General features: G+C 42.3%; 1 pseudogene; it reads right to left on the bottom strand.

Annotated features, from left to right (window-relative positions):
* Positions 1–20,368: 20,368 nt before the first annotated feature.
* On the bottom strand, positions 20,369–20,469 carry LOC142851435 (U6 spliceosomal RNA; annotated as a pseudogene).
* Between the last annotated feature and the right edge of the window lie 1,614 nt (positions 20,470–22,083).

Below are 22,083 nucleotides of genomic sequence, written 5' to 3'. Positions count from 1 at the left end.
CATTAGCACAGGCTGCTCTCTAGAGGGGCTGTGACTTGCACTTTGGATTTATTCCAAGTCCAGGAGGATATTTTTCGACATTCCTAAAGACAAAACCAATTCTCTCAGTCGTTCATGGGCCAAGAGTCTTGTCTGTCCTCTTGAGAACAGGACTTGGGCTGCGGTGGAAAGAGCTTTGCACAGCATCTGTCCCCGGCTTAGCCTTGCCTCCCTGCTATTCCTCTGGGCCCAGGTTGGTTTCACAGTTGATCTGATCCAGGATTTCATAATGGCTCCAAGTCCCCGAGCAGAAGTACCTTAGAGAAGGTATAGCTCCCCACGGTACAGCTTGCAATCCCTTTCTTCTATCTTCCACCAGAAGAGCGGGTTAGTCCCGGAGCCTAAATCCAGGTTTGTGCCCTAGGAGAGTAAGAGAAGCGGTGGCAAACCAGATTTTGTGTTTTCTTTTCCCTCTCGTTTCCCGAGGCTAAGGGTACAGCACAGACTTCCTTGGGGGTGTTTTTAATTTAGATGGAGCTAGGCACGAGTGGGGACTGGTATGCCTGTGAGCCCGAGGGGGCACTGTTTTCTAGGTTCTTTGCCACAGCCTGCAGCATGTTTGGGTCTACCGCTTATCCCTCGTCAGGACAGGACCCCGAACCACCCACAAGAGGGCAGCAAATGATTTCCAATCTGGTTTTGACACCTTTTAAAAACATTTTGCTTTGCTTCCAGAGAGCTGTTTAGTCAAGAAATAAAAATTTGCAGCCGATGGGAGGAATGGGACCTGGCTTTCATTTCTCCACACATTCTTGTTAGCACAGCTTATCACTGGAGCGTGGCAAGTGTGGGCTGGTGGTCTCCCGGCCGGGGAAGGGTGGAGATCGCGCCTCTTTGTATGCTCAGCTTTCGAGGTCAGGGTTTATTCCCAGGGAAAGGAAGGCTTTGTACACTGCATTTGGTAGAAGCCAAATACATTTATTGTTTTAGAGCTCCTTATTCCCAAAGAGCCTTCACACTTCACACAAATTATTAGATGATAATAAATTGACTATTTCCCTACCTAGGAGGCTGGAGAAGGTATCTCGGAGGGACCTTTTCCTTGTTGATCATAGGGTTGTACGCTGTCCTGTGAGTGAGTGTATATCACCACTCCTGTGTTTCCATCATGGAAGGCACAGACAGGCTCTGGCTGAATTATGAGTTTGGCCCTTCCTTGACATCCTTTTATTTCCCCTCTCTATGTCCTTCTGTCTCATGGGAGGGTCCTTCTATAGTCTCCACATTCAAATCAATGAATATTTATTAGGTACTTCTACAGGAAAAATCACTGGGTACATGCCTTCCGGGACATAAAATAATACCCACAAAAAACGTATGTATTAGATATGTGTGCTTAGTTCATTGGCTGACATTTCATTATCCCCCAAACAACCCTATAAAGTAGGTATTATTTCTAATATACAAATGGAGAGATACAGGCTGTGGGAAGTTAAACAATTTGTCACTTAGCTTGTCAACAGGAAGAGCAGGAACTTGAATGCAGACCTCCCTGACTATCCCTAACCACACTGCTATATTCCTAGAAAGGCATTTAGTACCATATATCGTCTGAGTTAATGCAGTCGTTCTCTGATGTGGGTGCAGCTAGGAGGTATCTAGGGAGTTTTTAAATTCAAGGGTCAGTGTCCTGTCCAACAAGGTAGGTAGTGTGTATGTGTGTGTTGGAATTTCCAGGCATTCACATTTTGTAAAGGTTTCCAGGTGATTTTGAATTGGAGTTAAAAAGCCTTGCTTTGATGGATGGGAAAGGGTGCAGAATATGAAGTCCAGACATGAAAAGAAAGAGAGGAGTATGTCTGTGTGTGTTGGGACCACTTGTCAGTGTTGTTCGGCCTTCTCTAGTGGGTAGATGACTATTTCTGTAAGGGGAGCACCTTCATGCAATGGTCCCCTCATCTGATAACAGTTACAGCTAGCTCATTTTTAAGCATGTCTTCATGTACCACAGTTCCTAGTTTACTCACCCACAGTAACTTTTCTTAGTGCTATGATTACCATTAAATGCTAACCATATGAGTGGGTTCACTGTCCATCTCACCACAACTTAGTGAGAACTTACCTTGTCATCAAGCCTAAGGTATGGCATGTCCTAACAAACAATATGTGTTACATATGCTAGGAGGTAAAGGAAAAACATGGCCACCTAACTATAAATCATCCTACGTTGTGATTTTACAGAGATATAAAATGTGAAGAAACACATATCTTAAAGATAGCAAGAGAGAGAGTACATTTCAGTGGGTGCACGACAGAATTTGTGGCGTTTTTATTCTGCAGCACTTGCCCCATACACCGAATGAACATTGTCGTGAAAGCTGAAAGCAGATTAAGAGAGAGATCTAATCTCAAGGATTTGCGGATATGCAATTGCTTTTCTACTGTTTTGGTAAAGATGCCAAGTGTCAATGTATTGGCAACAATTTTTTTCTAGAGGAACAGGAAAACATCACTGACAAGGTGAACAGCAATTTTATTGCCCTGGTTACTGATCATCCAAGTCAGGAAGACAAATGGAAATTAATTGGCAATTTTCTAATAATTCTATGATGACTATAATTAGCTCATCATCATGTTTTGTTTTGGCTGGTAGAATTCTTGTCTTAGCTGTTGGCGCTCCTGGAGAAGGAACAGCGAGCCCACTGTTGGGACAAATAGCAAGATAGACACCGGCCTCAAGGCATCGCAACTATTGGAGGACAGGTTCTGCATCCTAACTTCTTAACCATAGTATCTGATGCGGAGGACATCAACTGTGAATGTGGTGTGAGTGGACCTATGAGAAAAAAAACGAAGGAGACAGGCAAACCCAGAGAACTGCATATAATATAAAAGATAAAAAAAAAAAAGCTCTTCCTACATAGACCTTCACATGTGGCGGGAGATGAGCCCAACTGCAACAGGGAAAATGTGGGAAGCGGAATTGTGACAAGCTCACCGAGAAAAGCGTGCAGGGTGTTAATAAACAGCGAGAGATTAGGAATAGGGAGGCTGTTGTCGGGAACTGATTTCTCAGACATTTATGTGCACACAGGGATTCTGACAAAATGAAGATTTTTATAAGATTCATAAAGGCCTGGAGATCTTTATTTTTAACAAAGTTCCCAGTATTAGAGAGCCCTGCTGTCCCAGGGGAATCTTGCAGAAAGGAGAGGCAGGAGGCAGGTTTTATGGAAGAAAAGCGTTTGCGATACTCAGAGTTGGTGCTGATGAGTACTGCGAACGCGGTCCTGTCTCTTTAAACCTCACATTCAATTTTCTCCTAGTGTGTTAGGATTCTGTTTCACTAACAGCCTCCTTCCGAGGATCTCTGAGGGAAGTAGGGAACTTTCTAATTTTTGAAACTACTTTGAGATCGTGAACAGATGTTTCTGCCATCCAAAATTTGTTTGAAGTTTGACATGATGTTTAAGGACCCCTAAATTGTCAAAGATGAGAAACTCTTAAACACACTAAAAGAATATCCCTTGCTTAGGACTGTTACTTATTCTCATTTTCCTTAAATGACACAGCTTTCATTTTCCCAGCTAAATATAGTGAAAAGTCGGAGCTTCGTGTGGTTCCTCTACTTCTAGAATCTGCTCCAAGACCTCCCTGCCCAACACCGTCTGCCTGCGTGAATGAAAACGAGGACATTACTTCTCCAAGGTACGGTTGAGAAGAAAACTTTTATTGAAGAATGAGGGAGAGTGCAGCTAGCAACAATTGGAAAAATCTGGACTGAACACAGCCTTGAGAGAAGAGAGAGAAGAGCCAAGAGGACAAAGAGAACAGGATGAGCCAAGAAGTGAAAAGAACCAAGAGACAAAGATGAACCAAGAGAACCGAGAGAGTGCGTGGTCAAAATGGCAGGGTTATATAGGAAAGAGAAGCTGGGGGAAGGGAACAGAAGCCCCTAGGCTGGAGAAGTTTTTGGGTGTGTGTGGTGGAGGACAAGTTTGGGGAGGAGCCATGTACACTGAATGAACCTGGCAGCATTTTGGTATGCTAATAGGTACTACAGTTAACCAGTTCTCCTGGGTTTCTTTGGGGCGGGACACTGGGTTCCAATGGAACCGTGTAAGAGGGGCAGATTTCTGGCCTTTACTATAGCTAAACAGAGTTCTGTGTCTCCACCCAAGGTTGCTTGGGTGAGAGGTATAGACAACCCAAGGTTGCTTGGCACCCTTCCTGGTGAGAGGTATAGACATGAAGGAAGGGCTTACAGACCTATGGGTCCTCTCCACCTCCAGTCTCAGCCACTGTTCAGACAGCGTCTATGTCCTGCTGTCACATCTCCATCAGTGTCTGGGACATGACGGTTAGGATCCCTAAAGGAAATATTTCGAGCCCACTCGATGGCTTTGTTTATAGTAGTTATCCAGGCGTCTGCTTTCCAGGCTTTATGAACTGTGGAGTGATGTCTGTGCTGTATAGAAAGAGTTGATTTGCAGCACTCATTTGCCGGATAATTGTTTTCTTCAGTCTTATGTTGCTGGTGAACCCCGCCATGGAAAACTAATACAGTATCTCCTTCTTCTATTGTGGTCTAGCTTAGATAAGGAAACATGATTTCAGATCTTATCCAAAGCCCATGCAAACCACTTTGGTTCAGGAAATTGGTCTGTAAATCTTACGGAGTCCAGGATTTTCTTGGGCACTTACATAGTTTCAGGTGGGCCAAGAAATATTGATATAGTCCTGCCCTTAAAATTACAACATGGCTTTCTGAGGCCAGCTGGTAATTGCAAATGCTAGAAGTATTATGAAATGGAAAGGAGGGGTTCTTAGATACTGTGAGCTCTAGGAGAACTTCTGTACTGAGGATTGAACTTAAGGACTTATGTATGCGAGGCAAGCACGCTACCACTGGGCTATGTCCCAGACTCTGTCTCACTATTTTACCTTGAACTTGTGATTCTCCTTTGCTGGCCTTCTGAATGACTGGATACAAGCCGCTGTCACTGTGCCAGGCTTAAAAAAGAACTACTGTGTCATTTGCATTGGCATTTTAAGGTCAGCCTTCTCTGATGACAAAGCAAGCATATGTTGTCCTCTGCCTGGCCTTCATCAGGAAAACTTTGTTTTCAAAAAAGCATGTTGTGCAGGGTTTAAAGTTGAAGGCAGCTGGCTGGATTAGCGTGGTGAGTGGCTGTACCTGCCGTATTTGGTGGAGTTGAGTGGTTTGGGGTACATACTGTAGCAAGTTATAAAAAAAGCAACGGTAGCATACACACTGCTGATGCCTTGACTTGTTAGGGAATAAGACAGTGCAAACTGCTGGCATTACTGTATGTCACCCTCATTCTTGGCTTTGTGTAGCTACCAGGTCATGTATTTCCTTCAGCCGACCTGGAAATAGGTCTCATTCTCACTGCCCACTGAAAAATACCAGGCTCAAGCGAAAGAGTCTCTAACTCTCTCCTGTAATGGCATTGGAAGGATTTGCCAATAATCTGACTTCAACAACACCCAAAGTTACCTAAATGACCACCACCTCCCACCTCATTGATCCTATATTGCTCTTTGGTCTTGTTCCCCAATCCTTTTGTCTTCTCTTCAGAGATTCAGAAAGGGTGATAAGGCTAGAAGGAGAATGAGTACAAAGAAAACCACAAAAATCTGTGTAAATTGAGGTAAATGCAATAAGGTTGTTTCGTTATGATTTCCCAGGCTCCAACATATGTAAACATTAATTTCTTTTATGTGTGCGAGTGTTTTGACAGCATGGATTTAGTTAACCACATGCATGCCGTGAGCAAGGAGACCAGAAGAGAGCATCAGATCTCTGGAGCTGGAGTTGCAGATGCTTGTGAGGTAACTTTTGGGAGCTGGGAATCAAACCCAGGTCCCTTGGAAGAGCAACCAGAGCTCTTAAATACAGAGTTATCTTTCCAGCCCCTTATGAACATTAAGAAAAGAAAAAGATTAAAATTATGTGTCTGCCTGTGGGGCCACTGGCAGTGAGATCAGGATTTATCCCTATTGCTTGTCCTGGATTTTTGGAACCCATTCTCTTTGGAGGGATACCATGCTCAGCCTAGATATAGTAGGGAGGGCCTTGGTCCTGCCTCACAGCAATGTGCTAGACTTTGGTGACTTCCCATGGGAAGCTTTACCCTCTCTGAGGAGTGGATGGGGATGGAATGAGGGAGAAAGTAAGGGGGGGGGCGAGTGGGAAGTGGGATTACTATGTAAAATGAGAAAAGATATATTTTTAAATAATAAATTAAAAAATTACGTGTCTGCTTATGTGTCTGTGTGGAGCTATGTGAACATGAGTACAATTGCCCTCAGAGACCAGAAGAATGCCCTGGAGTCTCTGCCTAGAGTTACCGGTGGTTATGAGCCATCTGATGTGGATGCTAGGAACCAAAAATAGGTACCCTACAAAAGCATTATGTGATTGGAACCGTTGAGCCACCTTTCTATCCCCTAAAGATAAAGAAAATGTTTAAATGTGTGTGTGTGTTCGGGAATGTGCTAGTGTTTTTGAATGCCAGAAGCATAGCATTCCATGGAGCTAGAGTTGTGGGCATTTTTGAACTGCCTGGAACGGGTACTGAGAACTCAAGCAGGGTTCATTCTTTGCCTGTTCAAATGGCATGGAAAACATAGGTGAAGGAGAGGGTATCTGGGGCTGCAACAGATTGCAGTGGCGTGGACGACACAGGTCACAAGGAATACACTTGTCTCTAAAGACAGGTCTTTGTCTTCTGTCATGACATTCAGACGTGATAGGTATTTCGTCTTTTGTTTTTCTCAATTATAAGGAGTCAGACTTTCGGGGAAGCACTTCTTCAACTTCGTTAGTTCTGCTCTGCCTCCAGGGTGAAGATGCTGCTGCAGCATGCCTTACGAAACTGGGGACTGAGGTAACACAGAGCCTGGCTCTGGAGAAGCAAGGATTCTTCCCAAAATCTTCTCTAGGAACTTTGGTTTGCAAGGCGGCTCGTCTCCTTCCTTTGAAACGGGGGCTTATTTGTTAAGCCAAGGCAGCAGCATTACATCTAGCTGCTGCTTGGAGCGAACATCAGTAGCAAATGATCCTCTTAAGCAAGTGCAAGTGGCTGCAGGCAATGCTGGGAGCTAAAAGTACAGAATGGACTAAAACCAAAACAACTGCTCAACCTCAATGCCACCAAGCATCAGAGGGACCCTTCAGAATACTGATGCGGGGAAGGCTTTTCTTACAGACAGCTGGTGGACTAGGAGAGGGGCTGCTTTCCAGACGAGCAAACAGCTCACATTTGGGGGCCACCAACTCATTACTTTAGCTCTCCTCATTGTCTGGCTACAGAGAGGCTCAGCGGCTGGGGATCTAGCTGAGGCTATCAGAGGTATGGAGCTAAGCTAGAAAGGAAAGTACCCTATGTACACGCTAGTAGTATTCTTGAGCCCAAATGGTTCACTTCCCTTCCTAATGGGAAGTCCTTATTGCTGGGTGACCTGCCTGTAATTCCAGCACTCAGAAGGCTGAGGTAAGAGGATTGATCCCAAATCTGAGGCCAGCTTAGCCTCAAGACCCTCATATAGCAAGACCCTGCCTCAGAAAATCAAACCAGAAACAAACAAACCACCACCAACATTTTACCCTATGTATTGCTAGGGAAAACTGTCTATGTTTGGGGCTTAGGAAAAGAAATCCTTGAAAAATTTCCCTGCAACCCTTGATCAGTCTTAGCATTCCTGTCTGTTCCTTTAGGAATTCTCTTTATGATAGAAGCCTAGGGTAGGATAGGCCTCTCCGCACAGAGAGAAAGTTGTGGAAGACTGATGCCCAGCTGCACCTGTGTTCCTAGGTTACTAGGGACAGTATTAGTGGTACTCCACAGGCATCTATGTTCCTCAGTCGTAAAAGTGTTTGTGGATTGCGTGAGTTCTAGATGACTGCTGTAATGGTCCACAGGACTTAATGGTTTTGCTTAGTTCTCCTTCAAGTGGCATCGTTAGGATCCTGTTTCCTTCTCAGGTTGTCTGATTTCCAATTCATGTTATTTCCCCTCCTGCAGGATAGGTCTTCTGAACAAACCATCAGTTTCAGTTCCTGGTCTATTCCTACCTCCAGATAAGAGAGGGGTTCAAGGACTTTAAGGTTTTGTATCAGATTGCCTTTGACATGATTTCAGTCCTGACATTACCTCCCAGTTCTGGTAGCTGACATTAGTTGGTAGCCCTAGGATATCTCACACTGTGCCATAGGTGAGAGTGGAGTTTCACAAGTGCCCTCTCTGAGGCTGTATGAGCGGTAACAGTTGATGGGGAGAGAGACTCTTAAAGTTGGCTGAACTGGTCCAAATTGTGCGAGGATCCTTAGGGAGAGAGCCTTTGCAGGTTGTCACCCGTGCTGGGGTAGAATGTTGTGTGATGTGCTGTCTTAGCGCCACTCATGAGTCTGTCTATAACTCTAGAAAGCTCACTGATTCACTAAGGTAGACTAAGGTTGAATAATTTCTTTGGTATGCTGTTGATGTCCTATCTGGGATGAGTAGATATTTGCTCTTGTCTCCCTAATAATGTCACACAATGGGAACTAAAGACCCATTTACTGTTAATACCTTATAGAAAAAAAACCTATTTGTGTAATTTTCTCTTTTTGTATTATTTGCCTATGCTTAAATTTTTCTTTCAGCAATCTTAAATTCAGCTTCATTCTTCCAGCATAGGAGTTGGGCTTTTACAAGACTCTGCTCTGCCCTCTTTCTCCCTGGGAAACTTTCACTTGTTGATGGTTTAAGAATTTTTCTGTCTTCTGCTGCCTGTAGAGACTGAGTCTCTCCTATGTTCCACATGTCTTCCAATCTTCTGCATTGATAGATAATATGATCTCTCATTTTGGATCAAACTCAGAATGTACACCCATGCATCCATCCATCCATGCATTCATTCACCCATTTGCCCATGCATCTGGCCATATAGTCATCGACCCATCTGTCTATGCATTAATCCATGCATCTGTCTATGCATTCAGCCACGCATCTGCCCATGCATCCATCTATGCATCTGGTCATCCATCCATCCATACATCCATCCATGCATGCATCCATGCATCCATCCACCCATCCATGAGTTAATGAAGGAGCAGTCGTGGCATTCTAGGCATTATTTTCTGTGTTGCCCTTCAGAGATCACATCCGCCCTGGCAAGCTGGATTTTCTTTCTGTGATTGTTATAAGTCCGACCTTAAAATCTGTTGAGAGGATCCAGTCATAGCCCAGACATAGCTTTTCATTTCTGATGTCAATTCTTTCTAGTTTCCCAGTTGCATTGTACCTTTACTGGGATTTGTTTGCCCACATGTGACAGAACCCCAAATTCAGTTTTCATTTTTCTTCAATCACTTTGGTCATGACAATGAACTATTTAGTTCACATTTAAATTCAATGATTATTATAACTCCACAGAATTCCTTTAACTATGTTTATTAAGACATAAGGATCAGGTTAATATAAACATGATGTCATTATTCCAGTATGTCCAAATTACTTCGAAGCTGTATATCTAGTTCTTATTATTCCCACTCTACTTTTGTCTTGATAAATTTTAATACTGTATCCCAAGAGAAATTTTGTACCATTTTGTTAAACTATATCATATTTTCAAGACTTGTATGAATGGAAAAAAAATGAAGTAAAAATTGTCTTACTAATTCACTTAAGGGAATAACAAATCTGGAGGGCAGATTGTTCAGTCCTCTCTCTACAGATGACTCAACAGGTGATTATGTTGGAGCTTTGCATAATCATATTGTTTAGAGTTTTTATTTCTTGTGAAGTTATGGGTATTCTCAAAACAATAAAATGAAGAAAAAGTGTTGCAACATTTAAGAAACTTAATACAACTATTTGGTTTATGGGAGGAGGAAAAGACATGTGATAACATGAAAATCTGGTAAAATCATTATTTTCTTACTTAAAATGAAAAAAAATGTATCATAAATTGGTACAAATGCAACAGAAGTACTAAACTGAGTGAAATGGTCCAAATGAGGAACATTGAAGGGAGAAAAAATTAGTACATTTGGAGGAAGATTATTGGAATAAGGGTAGCATTCTAGACAAGGTCCCTGGATTGTAGTCAGTGAAGATTTGAAGACAAGCAGATCCCACAGGTATAGCGGGAACTTTTCATTAAATGTCTAGACAGAGGGTTCTAAATGAGCCCTGGGATGGTTCCTCTGGGCGGACTTTAGATGCGGTGGCTGAAAGGCAGCCCTATTACCACCAGCCCTCCTTGCTTAACTCTGCAGCAACTCACTTGACTTTCTAAATGTAATGTTTCTCTCAGTCAGTCTTTGATCTGCATGCCAGCTTCGCATCGAATTGTGTGCCCGCGTTCCTCTCCTCATTGTATCATCTTACCTTGTTTCTTCTGAACCGCGTGTCCCTTCACATTTGAATGATGACGTTTGAAAACGCTGTCTTGACGTTCTCCCTATGGTGCCCTGTGATCCTATTCCCTCTAGGATAGGAGAATGTGGTGTTAAAGAACCCCAAGCATTTATTTCAGGTGGCAAGATAAGGAGAATTCTTTCTTGTATGTACCATGTATTAGGGCATACCTAGGAGACACCCTTAAGCATATAAACACAGATAGACACACAGACAGACAGATGCATGCATCTGTGCATGTGCATGTGTATACACACTCATTTTTTTAAAATGCTCCACGTGTGTTTACTTAAAGTAGTTATATATGGTGTTTCAAAAACTCAAAATTCTCTGTGGGCTCTGACTGATTTAGTTTCTTTAGCTTTAAAAAGTAATTGTTTACCCAAGACCTGTCTGCATCCGCTGTTTTCAGTGTTCTCTATCATAGCATGGTATATGTTATTTAATACGGAATAGCACTGAAGTATGTATATGGTCACAATCATTGATCTTCATCAAATTTAAAATCACATTGGGTTCTACTTGTTAAGTACATCCTAACGGAACAGTGGTTTTCAAACTTGGCTGCTGCATCCCAGAATCATCTAGGGAGCTTGAATTTGGTGTCCTAATTCCATACCCCAACGGACTGCCTGAAACTCTCGGCAGATAGTACCAACCATCATTTTTTAAAACATTCCTTGGATGATTCTAGACTGGCGAAGCCTCACGGTGGAGATCTTGGTCTGCGACCTTACAAGCAGTGTGGGGAGTTACTGGTAGCTTGTTGGAACTCTCAAGTCCCACTTCATTCTTTCTGAGTCAGAATTTGCATTTTCTCAATACCCGAGATGTTTCCATGTGCAAAGTTGTTGGAGCATACATAAGAAATTAAAGGCTGGGCACTCTGCTAACTCTTTTACCCACTTCTTCATAAGTGACCGATTAAGTTATCATAGTACACGCAGCAAGCAAGGGATCAGTCTATGCTGTTTACAAAGTGCTATTCCAGTATGATTTTAAGAGGAAATTGGGGGCCTGTGCAGGTCAAGTACTTCCAAATGGAGTCAGTCAGGATTTGAATTCTGGTGTCTGTTGTTCCAGAATTGAACCTTCCTGCAATGCCACACTGTTTCTCAGAGTAGTTTTTGATATTTTTACATTAAACCAAGTAAACAATACTTTCTAAGTGTTCATCGTACTGATAAAATATTTGAATCCAATGATCAGGGATGGAATTAAGGGTGGTTAGTTGGTGAAACAGATAGTTGGGGCAGTTGCCCAGTGAAGTGAAGAGTTGTTTTTCAGCTACAAATGCAGAAAGCAGGGAACAAGATGAAAATATTCCCCCTTGGCTGTGAGCGAGTCCCAGGGGACGCAGTGAATATTCATTTTAAAGAGGGAATATTCTCAGTTAGTTATATGGGGACTCTAGTGAGCCTGACTTCAGGTAATGGGTCTGGAAAAACCATAGTTGCCTGTAGGGTAGCTTCCCGTGATTTTGCAAGCAGTTTTGTCTTCTTGTCTGCCTCAGGGGCATCATTCTGAGGTTACTTGTTCGAAGATTTTGTGTAAGCAATTCACAAGGACGGTGGGAGCTGGGATGTGAGGGATATTTGTTATGACTGGGAATGTGCTCAGTGATGTATATTGTATGTGCTGGTATTATTCCAGCCAAATAACAGGAATAGCCTGTCACTGGAGCGCTCTTCCACATGCCTAACTCTCGGCTCTCTTGTGTTAGTTGCCTTCCAAAATCCAAGTTAGTTTTAGTGGATCATCTCTAAGCTATATTAAATAAAAGAAAGCGGAATCGGAGAAACAAGCCACACCTTTTCACGCAATCCCAAGTAGTTGAAAATCATAATTGTGCAATCGCCTTTCTGATTACTGTTTACAGTGTGGGTCTTCAGACACAGCACACCTTACTTCATCAGCACTGTCATTTTGGACATTCTGCTTTCCTGATTTTATCTGGACATAGCTTTCTATAAACCTTTGTTCTCAATGTAGGACTTTGTAAGGTAGAGACAGGGTGTCAAAGACTATGGGGGCTAAGATTAGAATGGAACTGTATTCATTTATGGCAGAAAATGCAATTCATCAAAAAGATGACCCATCAACACATCCATTGCTTGTCACACAACAGTACAGATGTTTTGAAGGCTCCTTATACTCACTGTAAAGTCACCGTCTAGACAGCTTCCACCAGTGTGCACTTGTGCTAGCGGGAGAGCTGGAATACCAGCTGCCCCTGTAAGCCTGCTGACGGAGCATCAGCGGGATGGAACAGTTAGCAGGAAGATGGTGGCAGGATGGGGCGTGAGCCCTAGCTAGCTCTGCCCCTTTAGCCTTTTGTTGTGAGCAGCCATTGGTGGTCAATATTTTCTGTAAAACCTGAACTCAAACCAAACCAAACTAAAAAATAACAATAGTAACAATAACATTAAAAACATCACGTGCAAGCTCATTAGCAGAAATAAGGATTCCAGGAGAATGGACCAAGTCACAGCACATTTAAATCTAGCATCTCTATTGGTGTCAATAGGTCAGCATATTTTTTCTTAAATCTTCTTTCTTTGCCTCATTTTTCAGGTGGCAAAAATATATGACTGAGTAGCTTTGAATTGTTTTATATTTCTCATGTATAGCAATTTAGTATGTGTTCTTTGGACTATGCCCTCCCCCACCTTATACATAGTCAATTTTTTAAACAAAATTTTCTGAACATTGGGTTTATTATTTTTATATCTGACAATATACTGGGCATCGATATTCCCTAATACACACACACACACACACACACACACACACACACACACACACACACCCCAAACCCAGGAATATATTATGATTTAACCAGTGCCCTTTGCATGGATATCTGGTGTGTTTTAGGATTTTATTATTATGAACAATTAAACAATACATTTTTTGTACACAGGTGTAAATATATTTCAAAGATAGCTTTCCGTGTGTGGAACTGATCCAGCAAACAACATTCAAAGCTTTGCTACACAGTAATCCTATTTCATGTAGTCAAGGATCACTTCTAGAATTTCATGTAGATTTGGAGTGGTTTGTTGACATTTTAATGACTTTGAAGGGTTGTGCATGAGCCACAACAGAACAGTGTATGAGACAATAGAAGTTCTGTAATAACTCATTAAGCAATAGTTTTTATTTACTTACTATACACAAAACTCTTGCGGTTCATATACAGAGGTAAATTATAAATGATCTTCTTGGACTCTTATGGAAGGAAAATGAGTATTTTACAATCAACAAAAGAGAGGATGTGATGCATCAGGGATTTAAAATGTGGAGGCGGATCTTATCTGGAGAATGAACTAAACTCAGAGAAAGCAATGTTTCTACTAGGACCCTAAAATAGTTGGTTAGAGAGAAGGGCAGTAGATACTCAAGATAGAGAAATGGCTTGTGGGAAACACAACTCTCGGAGCTGAGGAGGAGTGTGAGATACTTGAAGACATCCCATCCGTATCGACTGAAATAGAAAACCAGAGTGGTAGTGACTAAAGCTAGCTAGATAGGTAGGGGTTAGCTCACATGCATCTTGTAGCCCATGGAAGATTGGGAGTCTTTTTCTAAGCCGTATCGGAACCAAATAAAGGGATCTCTTTCCCCCTTTCTGTTATATGCATTCATATTTATGTGTAAATGCACTTGACTTTGAGCATATATGTGGAAGCCAGAAGTATGGAACTTGCTTGTTTAAGCTAGATTGCCCTTGGGACCCACCTGTCCTAAGCCTCTTTCCCCCAGAGCTGGGATACAGCTATGTGATCTAGTCCTGGATTTTATGTGGGTAATGGGGATGGGAATTCAGGTCCTCATACTTGTCCTTTTACCACTGAGCCATCTCCCCAGCAGAGTAAGATGATCAAATGACATTGGAAAGCATCTTTCTGCCCTGTGGATGAAAACAAGGGATATTAGAGATGTGTGATCCGGAAGAGGCTGGTTCAGTGGTCCAGGAAAAGACCTCGGATATTTGGTTGAGCTGAGGATAGCAGAGGCAGAGAACTAAGGGTAGAAATGGGAGATATGCAGGGAAAGAACCAGGAGGATTTGGATTTAGAGGTGGGAGAGGAGTGAGGGGTGCATTTGAAAGAGAGTTGGCCCAGACAACATTCAAAAATCCTTTGCATATTGGAGACAATAACACTGTTCGAGCCTTAATAAATCTGCCTTTTTTTTTAACTCTAAGGGGAAGAAAAGACAATCTTTAATCTCAAAGGTTATTGCTAGTTTCATTGTTTTCTGTCTGAATAAAAATAAGCCTAACAATGAGAATCATGCTTGTGTATGAGCTTTTTAAATATTTGGTGATTGTTTATTTCTCAAAAGATTTATTAAGATATAAATGATATTCAGAAAGCTCTCATACTTAAAGACTACATTTTTGTAGGTTTGACTGTGTATTTATATGATGTATATGTATATGATGAATATGATGTGTATGTATATGATATATATATATATATATATATATATATATATATATATATGAATATGCCATCATCACAAGGAAGACAGTGAACCCATTCATCACTTCCAAGCTTCCTGTGGCCAACTGAGGCTTCTACTTCCTTCTCTGTCCCTTTCCAGCTATTCACCTGGGTGATTAGTTTGCATCTTTATAGAATTTTGTGTACTGGAATTATGCGTTATTGTACTCTTTTGTGAGTTTTAGATTCTTTTCTTTAAGAAAACCTTTGTTTATTAAGACAGTCCCAGGAGACTGGTACTCAGAGAATGCACTTCAAGGTCACTGACTAAGTGATTCATGTCCACTCTCACATGCCCTCTTGATGTACACAGTCTGTGGCATTTCATTCCTGTGGAGACTGACTAAACAGGGCAGAGATCGACCTGATGTCTTCTGGGGGTGGGGATTGAGATTATAACATGGCGTGTCTGAGATGAGCTCCTGACTTCTCACCTAGTGGCAGAGCAAGCAGATACAAGTGGCTTTAAGGGGTGTGGGGCTTCCCTTGGCTTCTCATCGCAATTCTGAGCAGATCTGTGCTCAGCTGAAGGTGTGTGGGTGGGGTGTTGGAGAGATGGCTTGGTGGTTGAGAGCACTTGCTGCTCTTGCAGAGGATCTGGGTTTAGGTTCCAACACCAACATGGTTGGTTACAATCATCTGTAACTGCAGTCCCAGAAGATCTAATGCCCTCTTCTGGCCTCTGTAGAGTGTTTGCATAGCAAGCAGTGGTGCATATATGTACATGTATGTACATATATGAAGAAACACATATAACACAAAAAGAATAGATCTTATTTTAAAGGACAGCAGGAAGATTTTTTGTTGTTGTTTTCCTCTGCTCTGGCCAGAACAGCTTGATTCTGATCTACTTATGCACACCCTTGAACACACGATATACAAAAGTTTGGAAAGCACTGAAGTAATTGAAGTTTCCACTTGGAGATTGTAACCCGAGGCCTTAGCAGGGCTGACAGATAAAATGTAGATACCTAATCAAAATTGAATTTTAAATGAGCAAAGAATATTTTTTTGGTATAAATTGGCCTTAAATATTACATGTGACATACTTATATTAATTTCCCCTCATTTTTACTACATGGATGGGCATGAAACTGTCCTGTCCAAGAGAAGGGCAGAAGTGAAGGGTGTGAGGAACGGACTGATTCTAATGAGCTGCTGCCTGTCCACAAGTGGTCCTTGCCCAGAGTGCCTTGTGCTAAACACCAGATCCTCCCTGATGGGAAGCCAAGAGTGACTTCCTGCAGAGCCACGCCCGCTCAGAGGCTGGTGTGAGAGAAGCTGATGGATGCAGATTGAGTGAGGCCAGTGCCCACCCAGCTTTCATTGTGTCCGCTTCCTCACCTTCTGCCCTCCTTCCTTACCTGGGTCTTGGGGTATGTGTGTAGTGCAGGATTTCTGGGGTGATGAGAGACACCCTGGTCCTGGCATTGATGCTTGGTGGCAGGGCACCCTGAATTCTTGTTTTGAGAGCGTCTTTTTTTTTTTTTTTTAAATCCGGAACTTGAGGGCAAGAGGCATACTTGGAGGGAGAAGATGATAAGGAGACGAAGGTTGAGAGTTAACAAGCAGAATCACTCAGTGCTCTTTCCTCTTCCTCTTCCCTGCCCTGGCCTCATTAATACAAGGAGGCTAATATTTGGCTGCAGAGTGCGGGCAGGACTGGAGCTCTCTCCAGGGGCTCTGTTAAATGTCATAAATTGCGAGCGTGCAGTTAGAGGAGTTTGTGAATGGCATCTGAGCCTCAGGCCATCTAGTAATATTTATACGGTGGAAGTTCAGCTGTTTTCCTTTTAGAAAAAGTTTCTGATTTGATTCATAAGATGTCCATCTTAATCACTGTTTCTGGGCTCCAATGGAGAAGACTCTGCGATCCAAGTGCCAGGGGTCTATTCTTGGGGAAGATTCATAGACTCCCATCCAGGGCCTTTTATTCTGCCCCATGCCTTCTTTCTCTTAGGAGTGCAGTCAGGAACAAGGTCTCTAGCTATTGAGAGTAAAGGGAATCACACTTATTTTAGTCTACAAAATCCAGAGAATAAATTAAACATGCCATCCTAGCCATGTTCAAAGGTCATGAAACCCCATAGCAGGCATGATGGAACATTACCAAAAATAATAAAATCCCAACGCACTCATTCCTGGAACGTATTTGCAAGCCCTGTTTAAAGTTGTACATAGAGACAGCCATTTGTCCCAGGAGCAGCAGTGCCAGGTGAATAACCCCCACGGTGAAAAGTGAGGACCCAAGGCTCAGGTTTCACAGAGACAAACACAAGATGATGCAAGCTGCCCACACATAGGCAGCCATCTCAAACCCATAGAGCATCATCCCAACACAGTCACCGTTTGGCCCCAGCCTGCATGTTTACTCTAATCTCATTCAGTACATCTTTAAGCACCTGCATGTTGAGAGTGTTGGCTTCCTAATTTTTTACACACACACACACACACACACACACACACACACACACACACACACACACACAAATCCATCTCACCTGGGCATCTTTATGGCCATTCCAGACCATTCTGGTCTATAAAATCCAAAGAATAGATTAAAAATGCTGTCATAGCCAAAAAAGATTTCCCTTTTGCTTCAAAGTATAACTATCATATCCCTTGGTTGTTTATCCCTGTATGACCTTGAAGTTGGTTTGTACGGTCACTCAAGTCTTGTGTTTTTGCTTAATGCTCTCGGCTCCATAACTGGGCAATTCAGGAGGGACAGGCTGTGTATGAGTGCAATAGTTTCTCAGTCAGAGACACTAAAGAAATCAGGGGCTGAGGGCTTAATTTTATAGTTTTGGACCCATAAGAGGATCACAAAAGAGGTACGTGGAGCACTTCCTGGACAATTGGGATGCTCCTGGTGTCTTTTGGAGTGGCTAATGTCTATGGTTTAACACTACATGTGAGCAGATGGCCACATTCTTATAACATCCTGGTCTACACAAAGTCTCCTTTTCTCAAAGTGTTCTGTAAGGCACAGTAAAACTTTTCTTATAACATCCTCATCTATAAAACTCTCCTCAGAGTGTTCTGTAAGGCATGTAGAGTTATGGGAGGCCAGGAACACCAAATCAACCATCATCAATGACAGCAACAACCATGAGTAGGCTGTGCCCTTTTTTCTTCTGGCATAACTTTGGTTTCTATAGGATTCATAATTGTAAGCCTATAGTATAGGGTATTAGTTATGGATTTACCTATTAATTGCCATTGATTGTCTTTTCCATTAATTCTAGAGCTGTGATTCAAAAGAAACTCAAGGTCAAGTTACATGATACCTGCACCGACTGTGGGTCTAGTCATGGTTTGTTCAACACATTAAGGCTTCCTTTAGAAGGTGACAGGGAGCCCTGGAATGGCTCTTACAGGAGCATGAAAGCATGCTGGAGGGCTTTAGACTCAAAACTTGGGTCCCAAGACTTTTTTTTTCCCCAGTGAGTGATTGGGCATCTCATGGGAGCCTGTGGAGTGATTGGGCATCTCATAGGGGCCCTGTGACTTGTAGGAAGAGTCACTGAGAACTGGGAGGAATTTTGTGCCTTTTCCCTCTGTGAGGTCTCCAGGCTCATCTTTGTGGTACTTTTGGTCTCTGGCTGTCCTCAACTATCCCCAGTGCCTAACAAGAGTTGTTTGTCCTCATTCCAAGAGGGAAGAGACAGACCATCTGGGCACAGAGAGTGACGGCTGCCTTTCTTTTATATTCATCATAAAGTTCGATAATCCACATCCAGCTTCTACACTAGGTGGTAAGTATGAGTAATTATGGAATAATTAAATGTGCAAAAGGTGGCCAGGACTGTTAAAAGAGCAATTATGTAGCTAACTCCTCTGGGCTGCCTTCACTGTGAGCTGAAATAAAATAATTTGAAATATAACATCAGATTCCAGAGTGAACATTTTAGAATCCTCTTCAACCCGTAATGGAACTTTCTGTCTCAAAATTTAATGAACATGTATCAGTCCCAGAGCCTCAAACAAGGACAGGGATGAAAGGGATCCAGACTGAGCCATAGTACACTGCTCTTAAGGGGAAATCGCTTAGAACATGCACAGAAGGAGATAAGGCGATGTGATTCCCAGATGCTGGTGGCCTGTATCAATCCAGACGCCTCTTGGAGCCCTGCTTATTGTAATTTGCTTCACATGCCAGGTAAGTAGCTTGACTGTAGCCCTGCTGTATAATCTTGATGTGGGAGTCCCCTCTGTGTGCTGTGATTACCATTAATGAATAAAGAAACTGCCTGGGCCTGTTGATAGGGCAGAACTTAGGTAGGAGAAGAGGACTGAACTGAATGCTGGAGAAAGGAGGGCGGAGTCAGGGGACACCATGGATCCGCCACTGGAGATAGACATGCTGAAACTTTGCTGGTAGGCCATGACCTCATGGTGATATATAGATTAATAGAAATGAGTTAAATTAAGATGTAAGAGTTAGCCAATAAGAAGCAAGAGCTAATGAGCAAAGTGATGATTTAATTAATACAGTTTCTATGTGATTATTTTGGTTCTGGGCAGCTGGGACAAACAAGAACACAATCTTCACTTTGGGATCCAGGTTAACCAGTCATGACATTCATAGAAGTGACATAAGAGATAAGGTAGTAAAACCATGCCATATCTTCTAAAAACCCTGCTCAGATGTGGCATTTATCTTTTAAAAAATTTCATTTTGGGGGTATGTGTGAGTGTGTGTGAATGTATGTGGGCTAGCACATGTATGTGAAGGTTGTGGGGGGACAAGTTGCAGGAGTTAGTTCTCTTCTTCCCCCGTGTGAGTTTTGGGGAACTCAAGTCACCGGGCTTGGCAGAAGGCACCTATATCCTCTATCATCTTGCTCGCCTGACACACGTCTTTTCTGTTTGCAAAGTGGAGAATATTCTTTTCCTTAGGCTTCTATAGCTGACCTGAATGATAAGCATGCATTGGGCAAGCTAAGGCTCATGGGCTGAATTCTGCCCAGCACTGATGTTATACAACCTGAAAGCAAAGAACAGTGGTCGCATTTTCTTAAGTTTGAAATAAATCAAAATAAATAAAAGAGGAAAACGATTCCATATAAATTAAAAAAACATGACATTCACACTGGAGTGTTTTTAGATAGTGCTCTTGTTTATATCATCTTTGTATGTGTGTTCCTGTGTCTTCAGATGGTGTGCATGTATTTGCAGACAGAAGGCAGAGTGTAATCTCCAGTAACATTCCTCAGCTGCTATCCATCTTTCAAACTCTTATTTTATTTTTGAGAGTATATACTATAACTGCATCATCTCTCCCTTTCCCTTTCTTCCATCCAAACCCTACCATACATATCTTCTTGCTTTCTTTCAAATTCATGGTCTCTTTTTCCATTAATTGTTCTGATATGCATATATGCATATATATATATATTTATATTTATATATGTTACCTGTTAAGTCTGTATGTCACTTTTCTTTTTAAAAAATATGAAACACTTCACAAATTTGTGTGTCACCTTTATGCTGGGGTTATGATAATCTTCTCTGTATTGTTCTACCTGTATGCTACCTGTATGTATGGCTTTAGGAATGATTATTTGTTATTGGATGATTGGTCTTCCCTGGGGCAGAACACTTCTGTTCCCATCTTTCCTCAGTTGCCCCTGGTTCTCTGTGTAGGGTTGAGGCCTCAGGCTTTGCCCTATCCATCTATGCTTGCTTTCCTTCATCTTATGTTGGTGACATTTTATAGCTTTAACTTCCGACAGTCTCACGGCAAACCTTTTTTTTTTTTTTCCACAGAGTCTTTCACTAACCTGCAATCTGTCATGTAGTCTGTGCTGACTCGTCAGTGAACCCTAGGTCTCTTGTCTTCCAGGACTGCGGTTACAAGCTATACCTGGGTCTTTAAAAATGTGGGTTCTGGGGATCAAACTTGTTCTTACAAGGCAAGTGCTTTATAGATTGAGCAATATCCTTCTGACATTATATATTTTCTATGGCTGTTTTTGTGCAGCAGCAGGCTTGAGCAAAGCGGATCAAGATTTAGGTCCTCAGAATTAAAACACTTACTTTCCGGCCTTTCACAAAGATCTTTCCTGCACACTGACCGGTATCACCGATCAGAAGTCAGCTTGTCCAGGGAGAAGGTCAAGAGTGTCAGCTGCATTTTCTCCTTTTCAATCTTTGTGGATCATGCGCTTGGCCTCCAGGGTCACTCTCTCTATCTGTGCATAGCAAACAGAGTGGCTCAGATCACCCGATTGTCTTAGGGTTTTATTGCTGTGATGATATACTGTGACCACAACTTTTATAAAGGAAGGCATTCAGTCGGGCTCCCTTACAGTTCATAGGGCTAGTCCATTATCGTCATGTTAGGGAGCACGGGGAGTGCAGACAGACGTGGTGCTGGAAAAGGAGCCAAGAGTTCTACCATCAGATCCGAAGGCTGCAGGAAGAGTGCGTGAGACACTGGGCCTGGCTTGAACTTCTGAAATCTTTAAGCCCACCCCAAGTGACACACTTCCTCCAAGCAGGCCACACCCCCTAATAGTGCCACTCCCTATGAGCCTATGGGGGTCATTTTCATTTAAGCCTCCACAAGGACGGATGGCCACTCCCTTCTATATACAGGAAGTTTCTTTCTTCTGACTTGGAGCACATTCAAAATGACATATGAATGAGAAGTAATATGAAAAAAATTATCCTAAACAATACTAAAAAACAATGATAGCCTGGGTGGGGGGTTATATTGTTAGTAGATACAGTAGGTCAATGATAAATTCTTATAAATTAATAGAGAAAAGATAAATGTCTCAATTCATTCTAATTACTTTACTTGTTTTCTCCAGAAGTTATTTGCCAATATTATGAGTTCCACATGGATGTATTGGAAAAGCTTTTTGTGAAAGACTGCTAGCAGTGACATTTCATGTTCCGTACTGATGACCATTTAAATAACAATTCTAGAGACAGAATCAAAGTCAGTTGGATTAGCTTTCCTCTAGGCCAACCACCCCAAAGCGGAGCTTTGCTGGATTCCTTTCTAGCCTCTCTATACCTGCCTTTGTGCCTTTGTTCACTACTCTTTGACTTGGATTCCCCTGGCTACCATAGGCCAGATCCTGTTCTTCTTTTAGCCTAGTCAAGTACTATTTCTCTGAGAAGTCTTTTGTACCATATTTGCAGTGTCTTAT

The sequence above is a fragment of the Microtus pennsylvanicus genome, chromosome 5, assembly GCF_037038515.1.
Source record: "Microtus pennsylvanicus isolate mMicPen1 chromosome 5, mMicPen1.hap1, whole genome shotgun sequence".
Lineage (NCBI taxonomy): Eukaryota > Metazoa > Chordata > Mammalia > Rodentia > Cricetidae > Microtus > Microtus pennsylvanicus.
Note: the sequence above shows the minus strand (reverse complement) of the source record. Positions and strands in the feature narration are given on the sequence as shown.